Source organism: Elephantulus edwardii, unplaced genomic scaffold (genome assembly GCF_000299155.1).
Source record: "Elephantulus edwardii isolate Elephantulus edwardi_28Jun2011 unplaced genomic scaffold, EleEdw1.0 scaffold00049, whole genome shotgun sequence".
Classification (NCBI taxonomy): domain Eukaryota; kingdom Metazoa; phylum Chordata; class Mammalia; order Macroscelidea; family Macroscelididae; genus Elephantulus; species Elephantulus edwardii.
In genome coordinates, this window is record NW_006399799.1 from 11,655,488 (window position 1) to 11,664,529 (window position 9,042).

The following is a 9,042-nucleotide window of genomic DNA, read 5'->3' on the forward strand; positions in this document are numbered from 1 at the left end:
TTTCACTCAGCATAATGTTCTCCAGAGTCAACCATTTTGAATAATATTGGATGAGTTCCTTGTTTTTCAATGCAGCATAGTATTCCATTGTGTGAATATACCACAGCTTCTCTAGCCATTCGTTTGTTGATGGGCACTTAGGTTGTTTCCAACTCCTTGCTATTGTGAACAAAGCTGCAATAAACATGGGTGTGCAATAAGAACAGTTCATTTTTCAATATCTTTCACAAAGTTTGATGGTTTTGTACCAGAGAAAAAGAGAACATTCTTGCACAGATCTTCAAATTCTAACAAATGCATTCTTTCACAGTTTATTGCTGTGTATCATTGAGTTAGAACCGGCCCATTGCAGACCCTCCAGTGGTTTCCTGAGGCTAATAAATTGAGTGGGAGGCAACTGCCATCTTTCTCCTGCAGAGAAGCTGGTTGTTTCAAACTGTGTGCCTTCGGGTTGGCAGGGCAGCTACTATCCCTGTAAGCCACTGGAGCTCCCTAGTAACACAGTTTGGGAGGCTGGATGTCAAAGTGACTGCTCTAGGGGAAGGCTTTCTTTGTGTCGGTGCTGGAGGAAGGTTCTTGTCTCCTTCAGCATCTGTAGGCCTAGAATTCTTTGGAAATCTTATTTCTTAGCCTTCCGCTATGCACAGAAGCTTCCGAGCACAAGGATGTTGGTCCAGAGGACCCATTCTTGATCTTCTTCCTTGGTGATATCGAAGTCCCCTTCTCTGCTCACTTCCTTCAACTTGTAAGAAGACTTTTAAATCTTTGGCAAATTTATTTTGAAAGACAGCTTTATCTGAAATTTCATCTTTAGTTACACACACACACACACACACACACACACACACACACACACACATAGTTGTTAGTTAGTTAGTTAGAATTATTATTGCCTGACTTTAGAATGTTGCCTTCTGAGATATCTTCTAAGGAAAGATTTCTCAGAATTGGAGCGGTTTATGCCATCTGAGTGCCTGAAGTCAAAGACAAGCTCTGTGGGCCTTTGAGTTGTGACAAATAGGTCAGAAATAGAAGGAGTTAGTAACAGACTGGGATGTAAGCTGGAGAGAGAGACCTGATCTGGAAGTGGAGTGGGCTTGGAATGAAGGGTCACACAGGTGACAGGTATGTAGAAAGCAGAGTTAGCAAATTATAGGGTTTGGCACTGAGAGGAAAGACATAGTTGACCCTTGGCTTTCTGATTTGGGAAAATGGGTGAGAGGTAGACCAGAGACCTTATGAGGAAGAAGGAGGAGGAGGAAGAGGAGGAGGAGGACGACGACGAGGACAAGGACTAGGACAAGGAGAAGGGGGAGTTTGCTTTTAGACAAGTGGAATCTGAAGTCTGGGTCAGTCACAAGGGTATCAGTGGGCTTGAGCTAGGTTGCAATGACTCAGGAGCCTGGACAGCAGGTAAAATCACCCTCAAGGCATGTGTAGGAACGATAGGAAACCTGGAGCAGATTCTGGGAATCTATTTACATTGAAGTGATTAAGGGAAATGAGAGGACATTGAGAGGATCCTACAAGACTCTTCAGGTCTCAGTAGCCTGCAGGCAGAGCTTCTCCCCAACACCCCACTGTGGAGGCAGACTGAGGAGATTTGCTGCAACTAGATAAGGTGATGATGAGGGTGGGCAAGACCACAGTTAAGTTCAGGACACTGCAGTGCCCTTCAGAGGCTCCTTCTTGTTCTCCAGGGCCACTTGGTGAGCCTCTGTGATTCTGATGGAAAGGGGAGCTCAAAGGAAAGGCCCAGGGGGCTGAGAGAAAGTAAATGTGTAACTCAGGACATTCTGCTCAGCTCTGAGGAAGTGAGAGGCCAAGAGTGCCCGGGGCTGCCACCTTGGCTCCTCAGCCTATCCCCTGCGTGATAACCAGCTGGGTGCAAGCCAGGCCAGAGACCTTGCACAGAGCTCCTCCCCCTTGCAGCCCAGAAGCATGGCAAGGGGCCAACAGCTAACTTGGGAGTAAGAGATATGGGCTGGGACAGGGCTAAGCTTTGAAAGATGCATCAAATCCCCATTCTATGCGAGAGAAAACCAAAGCTCAGAGGGAATAAATGGCATGCCAAAGACAAGCAGTTGCTAAGAGGCCGGGCTGGGAGGACAAGCCTCGTTTCTCGGAGTGCTCCTGCTTCTGCAATGGACCTTTCAGCTTCGTCTCCCCACATTCAACCTCCAGGTCATCACCCCATCCTGGCAGATAGCACCCCTTTACACATCTTGTATCTGTCTACTCCCCTCTACCTCTGTGGTCTCTGCCCCAGTTTGGTTCCCATGATCTCCTGCCGTGGCTATTACACCAGCCGTCTTTCAGGTCTTCTGTCCCACCCCCTTTCCTCCTCCACATCAGCCGAGGCCTCTTAAAAAAACATAAATCTGACCATGTCATCGTCTTTGTTAATACTTAAAATGACGTCCTGTTGGCCTCTGGATAAAGTACAAATTCCCTGAGGGCTTTGATCATCAACCTCACCCTCCCCATTCTCACTGCTCCCTTGGTCTACTTTAAACTCAGCTTTCTCCAGGCATTTACTCAAATTTGTTGGCTCTACCAACCACATTGGCTCACCCATCCTTGCCACCTGAAGTTCTGGCCACCCTTCCATGCCTATTTTCATGCAGGAACCTTCTGTCACAGTTCTGTCTTTCTTACTTACTTAACAGTTAGTGATCTGTGTCTTCTCAGCATACTGAAGATGTTCTGTACAGTGAGGTGAGAGTGCCTTAGCTTCCCTGTCACCCCCTCCACCCTAGTTCTGCCTCAAGGGTCTGTCCCTTGCCCGGGCCTGGAGCTGTTTCAGTGACAGCAGCAGCTCCAGGCCCAAACCCTACCTCAACTTTAGCTCTGATTCTAGCTCTGACCTACCTTAAACTTAACTCCAGATCTTGACCTCATTCTAGCATTGACTCAACATTTAGGACTAAAGTCAGTCCACGCTCACAACCCAGCCAACTGTCTTCTCTCTCCTCATGCCCAGCAGCAGTGAAGAAATCAAAAGTTGTGTTGCATTGGGAAAATCTGCTGTCAAAACTTCTCCAAATTGCTAAAGAGCAACGATGTCAGTTTAAAGACCAAGTTATGCCTGATCCAAGCCATAATATTTTCAATTGCTGCTAATGCATCTGAGAGTTGTATAATAAGGAAAATTGAAGCAGGATTGATACATTTGGATTGTGACTTTGAAGAAGAGTATTGAATACTCAGTGGCCTACCAAAAGAAAATGCATGTCTTTCTTGGAAGAAGTGCAACCAAGGTGCTTCTTTGAGGCAAAGATGGTGACATTTCATCCCATATATTTTGGGAATATTGTCAGAAGGGACAAGTCCTTGAAAAAGACATCATCCTGGGAAAGCAGAGGATCATAGAAAGAGAGGAAGACTTTCAACAAGATGGATCAACATAGTGACTAAAACAATGAGCTTCAACATTTCAGAGGATAAAGATGGTGCAGGATAGGGCGAGATTCACATATGTTGTTTATAGGGTCTCTATTAGCTATACTTGATTTGATGGCACCTAACAACAATGTGGCAGAGTTGCTAGGCAAAGCTTGAAGGTTCCCAGGCCTTGGTCTGCCGGTAGATTTTGGTGAGGCAGCACCCAAAACGAGGAGGACTAGAAGTGCTTGCTTCAAAAGATCAATGATTACAGCCTTCAATATCGATTACATTTGAACATAAATCTCACCTCCCCCCCCCCAAAAATAAAAGGAAGGAAGGAAGGAAGGAAGGAAGGAAGGAAGGAAGGAAGGAAGGAAATCAGTCCATGGATTGCCAAGAAAACAAATAGGTCTGTCCTGGAGAAAGTGAGTGAAACCAGGGTGCTCCCTGGAGGCAAGAATGGTGAAACTCCATCTTACATAGTTTGGGCATGTTATAAGGAGGGTCCAGTCCTTGGAGAGGACATCATCCTTGGAAAAGTAGCAGCACATCAGCACAAGAGAGGAAGACCCATGATGAGATGGATAAACAGAGACAGTGCTATTAAGTTCGAAGGTCCGTGCCAGGCACAGCGCTGGGCACAGATTAAATGTCAATAACCACGAGGTCTTTTCTTCGCCCTTTCCACGCATCCATGGGGTCAGCTCCTCTAAGTGCCCATGCACATTCCACAGTGACCATTGCATAAGGGATTTTCCTGACATTATGACATTGGTGGACCTAGCACTGCATTGCATCCAGGCTGTTGGCAGTGACTGTTGTCCTAAGGACACCTTGGGTAGTAGGAGCTGAACTATGGCATCGTGCTGGTTCTGCCCAGAACGCCATGTCCCTGTTGTCGGGGCAAACACAGATCCAGAGGGCAGTAGGGGAAAGGCCAATTTCTCTCCTTTGCTCTGGGCTGAGTATAATATTTGGGTCAGCAAGGTAGAAGTGCTTTCTGTTCCCCTCTAGTTGTCTCATTCAATCACTGTCCTGTCAAAATTCAGATAGACAAAATTCAAATAAAGAAACCTATTTTCTCACAATTTAGGAGCCTAAAAGTTCTAACTCAGGGCTCTGGTTCACTGGAAAGGCTTTCTCTCTGTCAGCTCTGGAGGAAGGCCCTTGTTTGTTCAGCTTCTGCTTCATGATCCCTTGGAAATCTCCATACATCTACACTATCCCATATCTTATTTTGCCTACTTGTCTCATTTCTTTTTATATCTCAGAAGACATTGCTGAAGATAACACCCTACTCTTATTCTTATTAACATAACAAAGGCAATTCCTTCCTAACGAAATTCTGAGGACAGCGTTTATTGTTGTGTCATCGGAACCAACGCACAGCTGATCTGTCCAGCGAGTCTTCAAAGGCAGTTTAATCACATAGGAGGAGACTGCCTGTCCTTCTCCCTCGGAGTAGCTGGTGGATTCAAACTGCATGTCTTTGGATTGTAGTAGTGCAGGTTCTTACCACTAGCATGGAGGTGAAGATTTACAATGCATATTTCAAGGGGACATAATTTAATTTATAACAGGCAATTTGCCCCCAGAACATGGAAGTGAGTATCAGTGAGGATCTGGGTGTGGCATGCATGCACATGAATCTGTGGGTATGGGCATGTGGGGGAGAGGTGTCTGCATAGCATGGTGTGTGGTGAGCATGGGCAGCCAAAACGTCATGTGCAGCGTAAAACCACTGTTATAAAAACAGGACGATTACAGGGTGAGAGAAGAGCAGGAAAAGACTGGCTAGCTAGTGAAGACTACAGTAGCAGGGGCGAAGGGAAAGGCAATGAGAAAGGAATGAACGATTAATCATTATACGTATGACAATTAACAATCTGGAACAGGGTGTGCATTATAAAGTCAACTGAGGGAAGGGGAGGAGGAAAATGTGTATCAATGGTTGAATGAATACCCAACTTTGTAAACTTTCACTAAAATCACAATTAATAAAGTAATGTAATGTGTCTAGCGCGTGAATGTCTGAATGCAGTGTGTATTAAGGGATAGGTCTATACAGGTCAAGGATATATATGTAATGTGTGGTATATGTGACTTTTGTGTGGTAACAATTTATACATGGATATAGACATGGACCTGAGCATGTGGTATGAAGAATGCATGTCTGAGATGTGCGTGCATGTGTGTGTGTGTGTGTGTGTGTGTGTGTGTGTGTGTGTTGGAAGGGTTGTGAGCTGGATAGCTCTGCTAGGCAGTGGGGGTGTGCTTGGCCATCTGGGATTCCCTCCTGAACTCTCAAAGGCTGCCTGGGCTCAGGTCCATTTGCTGCAATGGGAGCAGAGCCAAGAGGGTTGGGTCCATTCCTCCAGAGAGCCAGATACCCTATGCCCAGCTGGCTGCCCTGTCCTGATGTCTGAAAATGCCCAAGGGAAATAAACACAACCTTTGGAAGTCCTGATGATGTGTCTACTGAGAAAATCCCAGCTGATGTGTCTCAGCCCTGCCTTCCTGACCTCCCATTCCCCAGCCCTGCCTTCCTGACCTCCCATTCCCTGCCATCACCAGCAATTGAAGCAGCAGGGTCAATGGCCTTGCTGCTACCCGCTGATCCTAGATGCTTATCTCAGCACTGCAGTTCCAGAGTCGCCAGGGCCTCGCCGCTAAGAAGAGTTGGATTACCACTAAGAAGAGTTGGATCAATTACAAACTTGTATCTCCTGGAACTACAGGCTTGAGACAGAAGAGAATTTAGAGACATACAGGGCTAAGCCTTTCTTCAGCTCAGGTGGGCAAGCGGTAATGGTGGTGGCAGCCCAGCTCTCTGTTTAGCTTCAGGTCCTGGCTGAGACAATGAGCTAAAGTTAGATAATAGAAAGGGAACAACTCGCTCAGCATTTCTCAAGTGGAAAGACCTAAAAAACAAATTCAAGCCTAGAGTTGCAATACTGAAGGATGCTATGGGCAAAATCCTGAGTGGTCCAGAAATCATAAAAGAAGATGGAGGGTGCAACCTCTCTGGAAGGCAGTTTGATATTTCCTCAAAAAGCTGGACATAGAAATCCCATATGAACCAGCTTCAAGGAATATACCCCAAGGAAAACAGAACTGAGACACGAATGAAGATCCGTACACCTATACCCCTAGCAGTGTAATCACAACAGCAAGAAAAAGGAGACAGCCCAAATGCCCATCAACAAATGAAAGGATTGATAAATTGTGGTTCCTTTACACAATGTAGCAATAAGGAACAACAATTTCTTAAAATAGTATATAACAACAAAACAAAAAATATTATAGCATGGAAGAGTCTAGAGAGCATTATACTGAGTGAACTAACTCAGTCTCCTAAAGACAAACACTGCATAAGACCATTACTGTAAAAATTGAAGGGTAACTAGTTAGATGTGTATAAATGCCCAAAAGGGGAAGGAGAAAGGAGGAAGAGGAAGGGGGGAAGGTAAGGGTGGAAATCACTAGGATAGAAGAGTTCAGTGGTGGATGATGGCATGAAGGAATAGAGAAGATTCAGTGAGGACTCAAAAAGATAGGGTAATTATACACATTGTTGTTGTTATTAGATGCTGTTGAGTATGACTCACAAAGATCCTATGAACAACAGACCTGAACCTTATCCTATCCAGGGCTATCCTTACAATCTCTGACACCCTCAAGCCCATTGCTGCAGTCACTGTGTCAATCCACCTGATGAGGATCTTCCTCTCCTTCACTGTTCCTCTACCTTTCCAAGCAAGATGTCCTTCTCCAATGTGATAGTATAAGACAAAGCACTCTTTGCCTCCAAGGACCACTATGGCTGCACCTTCTCTAAGACATATCTGTTCTTTTGACAGTCCATGGGATTTTTCAGTACTCTTCTCCAACACCACAGTTCAAAGGCATCATTTTTTTCTGTTATCTTTACTCCTTGCCCAGCTCTCAGAAGCATAGCAAGTGATTAAAAAGACCCTGGCCTGAATCAGGAGCACCTTACTCCTCAAACTGACATCAGTGCTCCTCAATAATTTGGAGAGATCCCTGATAGCAGATTTTACCAATGCAATACATTTCCTGATCTCCTGACTGCTGGTAGCAAGTGTATTGATTGTGGATTCAAGTAACATGATGTTGAAGTGTATTGGTTATGAATCCAAGTAATATGAATAATAGGTATAGATCAATAGTAATTCATTTTATAAAATACAATATCTAGTACTACAATCCCAGAGGTGAGAGGTTCAAATCCACCAGATGCTCTGCGGGAGAAGGAGGGACAATCTCCTCCTGTACCAGTCAGATCTGATTTGATGGTACACACACACACACACACACACACAAAGAATAAAAAAATTTAAAAAATACAGTATCTATAAATGAGTGTCTCAAACACAATGTAAATGATGATTGTATTGAAACACAATGTACATGAATGTAGCACAATGTATACAAATTATTATGTACAATTCAATTAAAAAATAAGATAAAAAAAGATGGAGGAAATACACAGAGTTACTATAGCAAAACATTTTTTTGTTGTTTTTTTTTGTAGCAAAAATATTTATTGACATGGAACTATTTCAGGAAGTAGCATATAATCAAGAACCAATGGTAATGAAGGAAGAGGTACAAGCTGCTGGGAAGAAACTGGCAAATATAGGGCTCCAGGAATCAATGTGATACCAATTGACATGTTTCAACAAACAGACGCAGCTCTGGATGTGCCCACCACTCTATGCCAAGAAATTTGGAAGACAGGTACCTGGTCACCTGACTGGAAGATATCCATATTTATTTCCATTCCTAAAAAAAGAATGATCCAACAGAATGTGGAAATTATCAAATATCATTTTCATGTAAAATCTTACTGAATATTAGTAAAAAGCAACTCGAACAGTACATTGACAGGGAACCACTGGAAATTCAAGCTGAATTTTAAAAAGGCCATGGCATGAGGGATATCGTTGCTCATGTCAAATGGATCTTGGCTAAAGGCAGAGAATACCAGAAGGCTATCCATTAGTGCTTTATTGATTATACAAAGGCTTTTGACTGTATAGATCATAACAATTTATGGTTAACATTGAGAAGAAGGAGAATCCAAGAAATACTTTATAGTGCTCATGGAAAACCTATACCTAGGCCAAAAACTATTGTCTGAATAGAACAAGGGAACATTGTACGGTTTAAAATAAAAAAAGCATACGTCAGAACTCTCTCCTTTCTCCATATCTACTCATTCTGTATGAATGAACAAATGTATGAACAAATCATTTGAGAAACTGAACTTTATGAAGAAAATGAGGCATCAAAGTCAGAAGAAGACTCATCAACAATTTAAATTATGCAGATGACACAACTTTGCTGGCTGTAAATGAAGAGAAATAAAATGCTTGCTGCAAATAACATTTCAACATTAAGAATATAAAAGTCATCGTGATAGATGGAGAAAAGATTCAAGTTGCCAACAATTTCCTCTTACTTGGATCCACAATCACACCCTTGACACCAGCAGTCAAGAAATTAAAAAAATCTGGCTGCAACTACAATCCCAGAGGCGCACGGTTCGAATCCACCAGATGCTCTGCCGGGGAAGGAGGGACAATCTCCTCCTGTACCAGTCAGATCTGATTTGACGGTACACACACACAC